Source organism: Protopterus annectens, chromosome 2.part0 (assembly GCF_019279795.1).
Source record: "Protopterus annectens isolate FY-2018-M chromosome 2.part0, PAN1.0, whole genome shotgun sequence".
NCBI classification, from domain to species: Eukaryota; Metazoa; Chordata; order Ceratodontiformes; family Protopteridae; genus Protopterus; species Protopterus annectens.
The window spans coordinates 817131528-817145028 of record NC_056728.1 but is presented as its reverse complement, the minus strand read 5'-3'; the positions used below and the strand labels follow the sequence as shown (position 1 = coordinate 817145028).

Sequence of the window (13501 nt, the reverse complement as noted above, 5' to 3'; positions counted from 1 at the left end):
TTTTTAACTATACAATAATTGTTTGTGTTGAGATTTAGAATGGTCTGTTTTTTCAGTAATGTCATTTTCTGAATTGCTTTATATAAACAGTGTTAATTTGTATGTGTGCGTGTGATCTTTTAACCTTTGTATTTTTAGGAATAACGCTCTTCATTTCTAAGAGGTTGAGGTGGATGGACTTTGCAGTTTTTTAGGGGTGTTGTATGAGTGTGTAATACGAGTGCAGTGGGTCACATTATCTTTTTTTACATTGACGCAAAAGGGGAATTGTATTATACGTTTGGCTTCCTTTTTTCTTGTTTATTGTTAAGCTTAGATTGGATTGGGAGATAGCTTAAGTTGGGCTAGGATGCTTTGGAGGTTGTCCAAGTGTTTGTGCTTTACATGTGCATTGTGTGAAGTTTTGCTGTGACTTTTAGCTAATCTCATAAATATGGCAGGTTTAGCGGAATTTGAGAAGCTTTGACTAGCCAAGGATTTTATGTAGACTTGTAATGATGTGTCAAGTGTAGATAAACAACATAGTACAGTAAATACATTTTTATCTGTTACCATGAGGATGACCTTGCCATTAAGACCTGAAAGTGACCTATGAATCTGAAAAGATGAGTTAATAATTTAGTTTATTTGCTTACTTGATGTGTAACTTCTGGGATGATAACCAGACAACCATATTATGTGAAATAACTAGTTATTATGTGAAGGTTAACTTGCACTGATGGTGGGTTAAATCCCAGCACTGTCAAACAGGGTACCACTTGTGTATGTGATGGACAAGGGCTATGGTCCTGGGATCCACTCCATTGTCCCACTTATGTTTGACTGCTATCAGAGGGATGATCTTTTGGATCACACCACTAGTCTGAAATGGGTTAAAAAAAAAAAAAAAAAAAGAACTGCGCACAAGTCTTAATAACCAATTCTTCAAATACTGTCTCGCCCAGAGGATAAAAAGGGAATGTGCACTTTTGATTTTGGTACAGCTTTCAGCAAACATACCCACACTAGGACTGCACACTGATCACTAACAGAGCTGAGCCTTTGGAAGAACACCCCCAGCTTATTTCTAATAGTGTTTTCCAGTGCCCCTTACACACACACACACACACACACACACACACGCATGCACACACACACACACACACACACAAGCTGGTCGAATTCTCCAGTTCTTCACAGCTTTCTTCTGGCATGTTAGCACTGCACTATCCCAGAGACCACTCACAACAGTTACCTGACACTCTTGATTTTATTTGGATATGAATTGTAAGAATTGCTCTTCTAGTAGTGTGTTCAGGCAGTCTGGATAAACAAGAGTCAGATACCCAACTTTACCAAGCTGTGGTGTTTAGTAGTCCCTTTTCAGATAATATATAGTGCTTAAATAAATACTATCCACAATATCTTTAGAAGTGAATAAATAAGATTTTATTTAAACATGAAAGAAAATAGTGGTAATGCATATTGAATATGTAGAGGTCAAATTGTGAGCAGAGAATATGAAAAAAATAGAATCAGTTGTACAAACAAAATTATATGTACAAAAATCTGATCTACAGCACAGTACATACCCTAGCTCTGTTTTACTGAAGAATTACTATGTTAGCAAAGTTTAATACCTGGCAAAATTCAAAATGAAACCTTAATGTATCCAAAGCAAAGACTATGAAGAGACAATGCAAGTCTGTTCCCTGTTTTCACATCCAAATACATAATTCTTTGACTCGTGTGCAGAAACCCAGGGAGCATCAGATTTATATAATTTCCTTTTTATAATTATAAGAGTACATTATTTTCATTCCTATACTTAGCCTAGTACCTACCTATGAACCTATCTGCCCGAGGGCATTTATAAGCCTAGCCAGTGTGTCTGCTTTTGCCGCCCCATTGATTAATTAACTGATCCTCTGTCAAGCAGAGCCAATGAAGTGATCCCAGGGGTGTATTTTCTGTTACCCATCCACTCGTCAAGGTTTCTCTTGAGTGTTAGTGAGGGGCTCTGCCTGATGTAATTTGGAATTTTGTTCCAAAGCATGGGGAGTCTCTGTGACAGGAATCTATCCCTCCAGCATGTTCTATTTATTGTTGTGGCGAGGTTTAGCTCACTAGAGCGAGTGGCTCGCAGTAACTTGGATTTCTTTAGGTGGAGCATGTCCATCAATTCTGAGTTGGACATGGCTTTGTAAGTCAGGCAGAGATCACCTCTGAATAAGCGATATACCACTTAGTACAGCTGGAGTTTTTTCAGTCTGGCTGCATAGGACATATGTTTGAGGCCAGTAATCCTCTTAGTGAGGTACTTTTGTGGTCTTTCCAGCTGTTGGAAGTGCCTTGTGAGGTACATCCCAAATGGGGCATTGTACTCTATGATGGGTGTAATGAGTGATGAGTAGAGGGGCACTATAACCTCTTTATTTCTAGATGCGAACCCTTTAGTAATTAGATGGGCCACATAGGATTTCCTAACTATCTTGGCAATATGATTGTCGAAGGAGAGATTACTATCTACCTGGGTCCCCGGATCTCTTATTACCTCTTCTGTATTAAGGAGGCTGACACCTATGTGGTAATTCGTGGGTGTTTTGTTTTTCCCAAATGGGGTGACTATGCATTTTTTGGCATTTAGCTTGAGGCCATGACTTTGACACCAGGTGCCCGTCTCAGTAAGGCCCTTTTGGAGGATATCCATGTCAGCCAGAGAGTCAATTATGGCTCCCAGTTTGCAGTCATCGGTGTACTTGGTAAGCCATAGTCCTCCTGTGTTTGCCTGTACTTCTGAGAAGTATATGCCGAACAGTAGGGGTCCAAGGACCAAGCCTTGCGTGACACCACTTGTGACTGGGTTAGAGTCTGACCTGGAGCCCGCTATTCTTACCGTGTGACGTCTGTCTGTAAGCCAGTTGGCAACCCATCTTGTGACATAGGGGTTTATGTTCAGGCTGAGTTTTTCTGTAATGCCAGAGTGGGGAATGGTGCCAAAAGCCTTGGCGAGGTCAAGTAGGCTGTGTGCACCACCCTTCCCTCGTCTATGGCCTGGGTGACTGGCTCGAAGAAGTCAACCAGGTTTAGTAGGCATGAGCTGCCCTTAACAAAGCCGAACTGGTCGGGTCAAGTGTTTGGAGGTTCCCAATGTCTTTGTTAATGAGTTCCATGATGATGCGCTCCATAGCCTTGCAGACCAGGCTAGTCAGGCTTATGGGGTGATAGTTACCAGGGTCACTTGTGGCCCCTGCTTTGTGGAGAGGAATAACCATTGCTGTGCGTCATTCTGTGGTCTTGTAGCCTGTGGAGAGTCTGAGGTTGAACAGCGTGTTTAGGTGGGGGGTTAATTTGTTCTGTAGTTCGTGCAAGACGCAGCCTGGGACACCATCTGGTCCCATTGATGCTGTGTATTTGGCTTTTGAAAGGGCTGTTTTCACCTGTGTCCGTGATTTTTGGGACACTACACTTTTCTGGTATTGTTGTGGGCCCTTTTGGAGGTGAGAGGGGTGAAGTTTGCACTCTCCTTTAGCGTGGGGGCTGTGAAACTTACCACCTCTGTTTTAAGTAAGGTGAAGTTTGCTTTAGAAAATTTTTTTACTGTGGTTTCCTTAGTTGGAGGTGGTGGGGTGTGGACATCCAGAGTGATTAGTTTAGTTTATGGTCTGATTTAACCAGTGACTGATTGACCTACAGTGTGGAACACCTGTAACACCTGTCACCCATGTTGGTGATGACCAGGTCCAATATGTTTTCACCTCTGGTAGGGGAGTTTACCAGCTGATCCAGGGCGTTTGAGTTGAATTCCAGGATGCGCTGGGCCTGGGAATTTGTACTCTAGTAGTTTTCCCACCGAATGTTAGGGTAATTGAAATCACCCAATATCCGGGTGTTCGGTAGGACCTTCATGTTTTTCAGTGTCTCCAAAAAGTTGGAGTGGTGGTCCTTGGGTCATGGAGGGTGATCTGTAGCAGGCCACAATTTGCATTGCAGATTTGCCCGATGTTAGTTGCACATGGATGATCTCAGAGGTGGTATGCTGTTCCACTAACCTGGAGGTGTAGGTATCCTTGATGAATATGGATACACCCCCCTCCTTTTGTGTTTCGGTCAGTGTTCTGTGGCCGAAACTTGTGATATGAGTTGTAGCCCAGTAGTGCTGGGGTGCTCTGTGGAGCCTTGAACCAGGTTTCAGTTACTGCACAGATGTCTACGTTCTCCATACTGAGGAGTGCTTCGAGCGCATGCATTTTGAGATTTAAACTCCTGGCATTGAGTAGCATAACCCACAGTTTTTTGTTAATTGTGCTATTTATGGAGGGAGGTGGGTTTGACTTGAGCCTTGTCTAAAAAGGCACTATGGGGTCAGCAAGAGCCTTGGCCAGTATTCGAAAGCCTAGGGGTGATGGGCACAAGCAGTCTCTTGCGAAGCAATGTGGCTTGTCGAGCATGTCGTCCCAGGCTGACAGACACCGGATCCCCTTTCACACCAGAAGCTTAGCCAGTTGTTGAAATTGATGATTTTTTTTTCTTTATACTGGGGTATCATTCTTGGTGAGGGCAGGATGCTACTCTGGGTCATACCAGCCTGGGCTACATGATCAGAGAGCTCTTCATGTCTCTCCATGTAGTCCAAGGAGGTACATCTCAGGTCATTCAGGCCAACAAGAACAATGACAGTCGTATTTGTACTTTTTCTGGAGTGACCTGCGTGCTTGTGTTATGTGGCGGATTCTGGCTCCCAACAGGCAGCTAACAGTAACCTTTTGCTTGTCCAGCCTAGTGAGTGGGACGTCAGTGTGCCTGACTATAGAATCACCTATTACTAGTGTGTTGGGTATGTTATTTCACCTTAAGGGCTGTGATTGTGCGGCACACTGATTTTTGTGTTTTATTGGGTTTGTGACGGGAAGTGCAGGTTGTTTGGGTGTCTGCTTTGGAGGTCTCTGATGCTTTTGCAGGTTTTTATTTAGAGCCTCTGAGTATGATTTTGTGTATTTGTGTATTTTTTGCCAGTGCTGTTTTAGTAGGTCTGTGTGCTGCTGGAGTTGTGGTGCAAGTGTTAACCTCCTCTTGACTGTCTGTTCCAGTCTTGGGTGGAGACAGCTTAGCTTCCAGTTTGTCTGTATAATTGCATCTCTCACATATGTTGGTGTTTTGTGGTAGGAGGAGAGGGTTGTGTACATATGAGGCAGCTGTAACATTGCCTCAGGATACCCAGATTCACCAGCTGGACTCGAGAGTGCACCTGAAGTTGCCCTTTGGTCATGCCTGAATAGTAGGGTGAGTTGCTTAGTCGGTGAGGGGTGAATAGTAGGGTGAGTTGCTTAGTCGGTGAGGGGTGAATAAAGAGCCTTGCCCTGCTGGGCAGTCAGTGTCCGGGTATATTAGTGCTTGCTATTAGGTCTGAGCAAGTGCTGGGCTGTAAGAATTGTGAGTGCTTAGGTTGAGAGTTGGACTAGTTTCAAGGGAAAACTGAAGAGACTTGGTGGAGCCGGGAATAATTTAACTGTAGCTAACCGGCACTGCCTGGTGCGCAAAGCTGTGCAAACGCGATTTTTATAGTAGGGAAATGAAAGAGATAGAAATTGGCCCAGAATGGCCAATAAACTATTAACTTCTGGGTTGGAACCACTCCTCCAGGGACAGATAGATTGCTCAAAGCTCCCCTGTCTCACAGGTGAACAGAGAAACTTCCTTCTATCCAAGTAAGGTATGGGCAACTCAGAAACTAGCATCACAGCCCTGAATTCAAAACTAGCCTGAAAACTGGAGTAGACTAGCTTAGAAAGTTGGGAAACTAGGAATGTTTTTGTTTTTTGTTTTTTTTTTTTTGAAAAGATAAGGCAAAAACAGTAAAAAAATACACTTACAACAGTTTATTAACAATGGGCTATAACAGTAAACAGTATGTTAACTACATGTTAATGAATGTTCCTTTTTACAATTATGCCTTGCGGCTTCTTTGAAGTATGCTCTGCATTTCACAAATTTTAGTTTTCCTGTTATTGTCCTTATGTGATTTAATTACATGCAGTTAATGAAGTCCTTTAAATATTTTGGTTAACAGCTGAAATACATGTTTCATACATTTCCTTTAGCTGCTTTTACAATCCGGAGACTGAGAAAGGACACGCATTGCTTTCTAGATATGTTACTAGTATGAAAAAAGAGAAAAAGTACAGTACATGTTTGAATTATTTTCTCTAGCTTGTCAGTACCCTGGCACCACAACCGTTATAGCTTAAGTACAAGGTTATGATTCAAATTCTAGTATATCTAGTGTTAGTTGAGAAGTTTAAATATTATTCTGCTAAGTAGCAGTAAAACATTTTATCTTGCACTATCTGGCCGTGGTATTCCTTTTAAGGTAGCCTGTGTAACCTCTTGTTTTCCATTTACTAATTTATACCTATTTTGGGGGTCATCTCTTCCCATTCATTTAAGTAGTGTGTTTTTTTTTTTTTTTTTTTTTTTTTTACTTAAGCTTTGTTCTGAATAGGGCTTTAAATGATTTCTGTAGTTTCTTATGAAGATGCTGTCACATGTAGTTTAGTTCTGAAGTTGTTTTTTTTTTAATATGTTCTTTAAGGTATTAGACACTTTTTTGGTATTTATTTCACCGGTGTTGTAGGTTAATTTTAGGTAGTTTAATCCTATTTAATTTAGATATGTGGAATTGTGTCATTTTCATTTTTGCCGGTAATACCATTTACTAAGTTTCTGGTTGCATTTTTCTTTTTTTATTTGGATTATGTATTAGTAAATGATTTGGATTCTAGGAGTTTGGGATTTAATGTTTGTGTGGTTTCATTTTTTAATTTAATTACAGATGAGATAGTTTTAGGGCTTTTCACTACCTATGGAGTTTTGGATACCTCTAGCATTTTGGATAAATGTGTTGTAATTCGTGTGCATAAATAAAATATCTACATTCTGATAGCCTAGTATGAACCTATACCTACATATCTGCCCTAGGGCATTTATAAGCCTAGCCAGAGTGTGTTTGGCTTTTGCCACCCATTTTAAATTAATTTTGCTATGCCCTTTTTCGAGGTTAGTATACTGTGCCTCTGTCTAACAGTGACACAGAAGTGATACCCGGGGTAAACCTACGATCGCCCATCCACTCATCAAGATTCCTCTTGAAGAGAGTCAATGAGGGACTCTGCCTAACCTGGACTGGGATTTGATTCCAGAGTGAAGGGAGCCTCTGGGTTATGAATCTGTCCCTCCAGCATGTCCTGTTTATTTCAGTGCTGAGGTTCAAGTCTCTCGAGCGTAGCTCGATGGGATTTGGATTTTCTGAGGTGCAGCATGTCCATTAATTCCGGGTTGGACATGGCTTTATACGTCAGGCACAGATCGCCTCTGAGCAGGCGGTATGCCACTGAGTAGAGCTGGAGTTTCTTTAACCGGGCAGCATATGGCAACTGTTTGAGCCCTTTGATCCTCTTGGTGAGGTACTTTTGGGGTCTTTCCAGTTGCTGCAGGTGTCTGGTAAGTTACATCCCAAAAGGGGCATTGTACTCCATTATGGGCCTGATGAGGGATGAGTAAAGAGGCACAATGACCTCCCCTGATCTAGATGTGAATCCCTACATGATTAGGTGGGCTATATAAAATGTTTTTCTAACCACTTTGGCCACGTGGTTGTCAAATGAGATTGCTATCAACTTGGGTCCCCAGGTCCCGAATTACTTCTGTACTTAATGGATTACCACCTATGTGGTAATTTGTGGGCACTTTGTTTTTGCCAAAGGGGATGACTATACACTTTTTGGCGTTTAGCTTGAGGCCATGGCTCTGGCACCAGTTGTCTGTTTCTATGAGGCCCTTTTGGAGGATGCTTCTGTCGGCTGGAGAGTAGATTATGGCGCCCAGTTGTCAGTCATCTGCAAACTTGGTCAGCCACAGTCCTTCCGTGTACCTCCGAGAAATATATACCGTACAAGTGAGGTCCCAGGACTGAGCCTTGTGGGACGCCACTTGTAACTTGTTTGGAGTCTGACATGGCTCCAGCAATTCTAACCATGTGGGTTCTGTCCTTGAGCCAGTTTGCAACCCATCTAGTGACATAAGCTCACCAGCTTAATTAAACCCCTATCTATAATGCCCGAGTGGGGTATTGTATCAAAGGCTTTTGCGAGGTCCAGGTAGGCTGTGTGGACCACCTTCCCCTCATTAATGGCCTTGGTGACTGTTTCAAAGAAATCAACCAGGTTTAAGAGGCAGGATCTGCCCTTAAGAAAGCTGAACTGGGTAGGATCCAGTGTCTGTAGGTCCCAAATATCTTTATTTATGAGGTCCATGATGATCCTTTCCATAGCTTTGCAGACCAAGCTAGTCAGGTTTATGGGGTGATAGTTTCCAGGATCTGTTGAGGCACCACCTTTGTGGAGAGGGACCACTGTTGCTCTACGCCACTCTTTGGGTATATATCCTATAGTAAGGCTGAGATTGAACAGTAGTTTTATGTTTGGGTTTAGCTCTTCTTGGAGTTGATGTAAGACGCAGCCTGGAACACCGTGTGGTCCCATTGATGCCGTGTTTTTTGCTTTGGAGAGGGCAGCTCTTACCTGAGCATCTGAGATGTCAGGGGGCAGCACTTTGCTGGGATAGATATTTGCCCTTTTGGTGGGGAGGGAGTTTGCGCTGAACCTGTCAGCTAGGATGTTGGCAATGTCTGTGTGTTCGGTGTATTTTCTGTCATTTTTGTCATTTTGGACTAATTCTGAGCATATCTGGGAATTCCCACCCAGGTTCCTAACTTAACTAAAGAAAGCCTTGTGATTATCCTTAGTGTCCTGTGCAATTTTTCTCTCTAAGCTGGCCTTGGACGATTTTCAGTGCCCGTAGTTTTTTGCCAATACTGATCAGAGATGCCTTCCCTTTTTGGGATTTTGCTCTATCATGTAGCTTTCTCCTTCTATTGTATAGTTTGTTTATGGCTGGGGTCCACCAGACAGGACGTCTGCCTTTGGTGGATTGGGTCTTGGTTTTATTTGGGATTGCATGATCCATGCATTCCTGAAGGTGTTCATAGAATGCGTTTATAAAGGATTCTGCGGTCTGGGCCATATTTTCCACAGGCCTGGGGGCTTTGAAGGATTCCACCTCGGTTTTGAGGAGTGTGAAATTTGCTTTAGAGAAGTTTTTCACTGTGGTTTTCAGGGCAGGGGGTGGAGTCTGGATGTGAATATCCAGTGAGATTAGTTTATGGTCTGATCTTACCAGTGAGGGATACACTTCTGGTCTGGAGCATAGAGTCCCCATGTTGGTGATGATCATGTCCAGTATGTTTTCCCCTGTTGTGGGAGTGGTAACAAGTTGTTCCATAGCATTAGAGTTTATAAATTCTAGGAAACTTTGGGCTAGGGTGTTGGAGCTAAAGTAATGTTGGGTAGTTGAAGTCACCCAATATAATGGTGTTTGGAGAGACCTTCATAACTTCCAGTGTTCTCAGGAAGGCTGAGTGGGGTTTTTAGGTTTGGGAGGGTGGCCTGTAGCAGGCTATAAACTGGAAGGCAGTTTTACCCACTGTTAGTTGCACACGGATAGATGCTTCGTGCTGTGCCACCAACCTGGAAGTGTGGGTATCTTTGACTAATATTTATACTCCCCCTCCTTTTGTGGTTCGGTCCAAGTTTTGGGGCCGAAAAGCATGATATGAGGTATAACCTGGTAGTGCTGGGGTGCTCTCGGGAGCCTTGAACCAGGTTTCTGTTACTGCAAAGATATCTATGTTCTTCATACTAAGGAGAGTTTTGAGTGCGTGCGTCTTGAGGTTTAGACTTCTGGTGTTGAGTAGCATTACTCTTAGTTTCTTATCCCTTGTGATACCTATGGAGGTGGGTTTGTCTTTTGAGCCTTGCCTAAAAAAGGCACTATGGCGGTAGCAAGAGGCATTGGATCCTCTTTGAATGACACCAATACTTAAGCCAATTGTTGAAATTGGTCATCTTGTCTTCATATTGTGACATCATTCTTGGTGAGGGTAAGATGCTACTCAAGGTCAGGGTCATACCGGCCTGGGCTACATGCTCAGAGAGCTCATCTGTCTCTTTTCATGTAGTCCAGGGAGGTACGTCTCTGGTCATTCACACCAGCATGGACAATGACTGAGTCATATTTGTACTTGCCTCGGAGTGACCTGAGTGCTTGTGTTATGTGGCAGATCCTAGCGCCCAACAGGCAGCTCACCGTGACCTTCTTGTTCAGCCTGGTGAGCGGGACATCAGTGTGCCTGACGATAGTCACCTATTAAAAGTGTATCAGGTGTGTTGTTTAGCCTTAAGGGCTGTGACTGTTCGGCACACTGGCTTTGTGAGCTGTGTTGCACGTGTTTTGTTTTGGGGTAGCAGTTGCTTGGGTGTTTGCTTTGGAGGTCTCTGCTGCTTAGGCAGATTTTTATTTAGAGCCTCCGAGTATGTTTGTGTGTTTGTGTTGGATTTGCTGTCGTGGTAGGTCTATGTGAGACTGGAATTGTAGTGAGTGTGGTTTCCTTCTCCTCCTGACTGGTTTCGCCAGTACTGAGTTGAGAGAGCTTAGCCTCCAGTATGGCTATATGGTTGCATCTATCACATGTGTTGGAATTTGTTGGGAGGAGGAGAGGGTTGTCTGTGTACATGAGGCAGTTGTAACATTGCCTTAAGATTCCCAGATTCACCAGCTGGACCGGAGAGGAGATTGACAACTGACCTTTGTACATGCTAGAATAATATTGGGAATTCCTTTATAATTGAAAAAAGGGCCAATGGGGAACAAGGTACTCAAGGGGAGTTTGTGAGGGTGTAGTGCTTTTAATTTTTTAGTGCTGACTTATATAATTGCTTTAGTGAGCAAGTGCCAGGTAACTTAAATGCAAAAACGACAAACAGTAACTTTCAAGTGAAATAAGTACAGTAAGCAATGCAGATATCACTAGGGATCCACAGAAGTGCCGAAAAGCTGCGTTTTAGGTGGAATTAGCGTTTCAGGGAAATAACAAGCAAACAACAAGCATACAAATAAAGCTAGATTCAGCAGGCCTGGATCTAGTCTATGCTACAGCAAACAAGGTGTACCAATTTCAGTAAGAAGCAGTTCAAATATGCAGGCACTATAAGCCTTTAACCAGAAATTCCTAGCTCAGAAGGGCAGAGTCCAGCCTCTCCTCCGACAAGAGTGCAGACCACGAACCCTTTTAATGTAAAATAACTGGCCTGAAGCCCAAGTGCTTAAACCAGAATTAATACACTTTTAGAATAAGACACTGAGCCCTCAATCAGCAGTTCCCAACTTAGAAGGATGTAAGCTACCTGTCCTGCCACTACAGTGCAGACCACAAACCTTCTTAATGTAAAACAACTGGTCTGAAGCCCAAGTGCTTAAACTAAAAGGCTTAGAATGAGTTACACCAAGCAGTAATAAATTCAACTGAGTACTTTTAAGATGACGCAAAAGCAAAATAAAGTAGGAAGAAACACAAATACAGTAAAAGCAGAATTTTTTTTTTTAATTGAGTGAGCAAATGAGATGGGCCCAGGAGTTACAGGACAGAAACAAGTGCAAATGCAGGCCTTCAAATCAGAAAGTGCACTCTGTCTGATACAGATATTGAATATGCCCTTCCCCCCCACACTCTTAAGCTAAGTATGTAAGGAGTACGTATGGGGATCTGGTGTGTCTTTTTCTCTAGGTTCAAGGAATAAGATTTACTACTTGTCATGAAGCTCTACAGGATATGTTATATATCCCTGAAATCAGTCTGCTGTATTCATTTGTCCATTTTTGTGTATGTAGTGGAAGTCCTGCAAAATTACATTAATCAGATAAAAACATCTGATGTTATGTGATCCTATCTCGCCTACATTCTGAATGATGGGTTCGGAGCCGATCCCTCGGCTCCGACTCGGCACGCTTATGCCAAAGAGCGAAGTCTCTTATTGGCTGAGCTTACTATATCCCAGGATGCACCACCAACAGTCCCCCAGATCTCGTTTGCCGCTTAACTGCAAGGACGTGGTCTCGAGCTGGCTGGGCTGAGTAGATTTATTAACTACTTTTTCTGTCAGTTTTTGTGCTTGTATTTCACAAAAGCCGTTTTAACGGCTATTGCTATTGATATTGCTATTGCTATTGCTAAATTGTGTTCGATTGAGTACTGGAATTTATTGTGTGTGATTGGGTAGAGTTTGTTTTGGCGCCCCTTTCAATCCAGGGCCTTTTGGTCAAACTCTATAACTGAATTTTTAGTGTTTAAAGTTCCCGGTTATTACACCTAAGGTTGTGTTTTACACAGTTTCTGTAAGCCTTCGGTTTTTTTGTCATTAGCGATTCTACAGTGATTAAATTTCCTGTCAGGAATTGTTAACATTATGTCTCAAGCCCCTAGGCCTTCGGGCTTTAAAAAATGTACTAAATGTGCTTTTAAGATGTCTGTTACTGATGACCATCTACTTTGTGTTTATTGTTTAGGGGCAAAGCACTTGCAGGAGTCATGCAGCGTATGTCACGCCTTTTCCTCTAGGGTCCTCCAGGAGAGGAAAAATAAATTAATTCTTAAAGGGTTGATTAAACCCTCTTTTGAAGAAGCCTTGTCTTCGCTCCGACTCCTGCCAAAGAAAAGGGCTTCGCTCCGACCAGTCCGCCGGATCCGACTGCCAAGAGACCTAGGCAGGCTCTCCTTCGGCTCCAAAGACTTGGAGCCGAGGTCGAACGGTCTGCCTCGATGCCACCAGTATCGACTGGCTTGAGCCGATGGCTGGGGCATCGAGGCGGGTCACCTTCGCCGGCTCCACTGCTCGGAGCCGACAAGGGTCGCCCGCTCAGACACTTCCTCCTCGGCGCCGAAGTCTGCCTCGGCACCGATGGAATCTGGTGTGTGTTTCCTCGGCGCCGATTCTCATCGAGTCGCCGAGCCGGGTCCCCTAGTCCCTTGGGGCCGAGGAGAGGTCTTCGAACCCGCTCTGTTTCCTCTCGGTCTTCGAGAATGTCGGATTCTGATATAGACAGGGTGCTCCAAAGACTTTTCCAGTCCCCAGTCTTCCAAAATTGTTTCGCTCCGACCCAGTTGGCTTGAGCCGATGGCCATGACCCATCCCATTGCTATTCCTCCTCCGACTGCTTCGGCCCGCCGGAGCAGGTGCTCTTGGAGCCGGTGGAGATCTCAGGGTCGGCTCCGACCCTTACTCCAACCCGGCCCTCGGGTCCGAGTTTGGTACGGACTTCTTCGGCTGGACCCGAGGGTGATGTTTGGGACCGATGCTGGTTCCGAGCCTCCCTCTCGGTGCTTCGCTGCGGGACTTCCGTCTACTATCATGGCCCGGAGACTGGACGCCCCAGGATTCTGGAGGTCCGCTTTCAGGGCCATGAGGAGTGCCTTGGCCAAATCCTCTTCGGCCATCTCTCCGGTTTTACCAGCACCTTCCTGGGCGTGGAGACTGGGTCTTTGGTAGTTCCCCTGTCTGTGGCCAGCGGAGCCCGAGGCCTGAGGTTACCCCCAGTGGGGTTCCCCTCTTCCTGAGGGTTTTCGAGTCTT

At 44.0% G+C, this 13501-nt stretch overlaps 1 protein-coding gene across 1 annotated transcript in view; it reads left to right on the top strand.

Annotated features, from left to right (window-relative positions):
- Positions 1–13501, top strand: part of AK3 (adenylate kinase 3) — a 320922-nt gene that overhangs the window by 31428 nt on the left and 275993 nt on the right. The gene's annotated exons all lie outside the window — the stretch shown is intronic.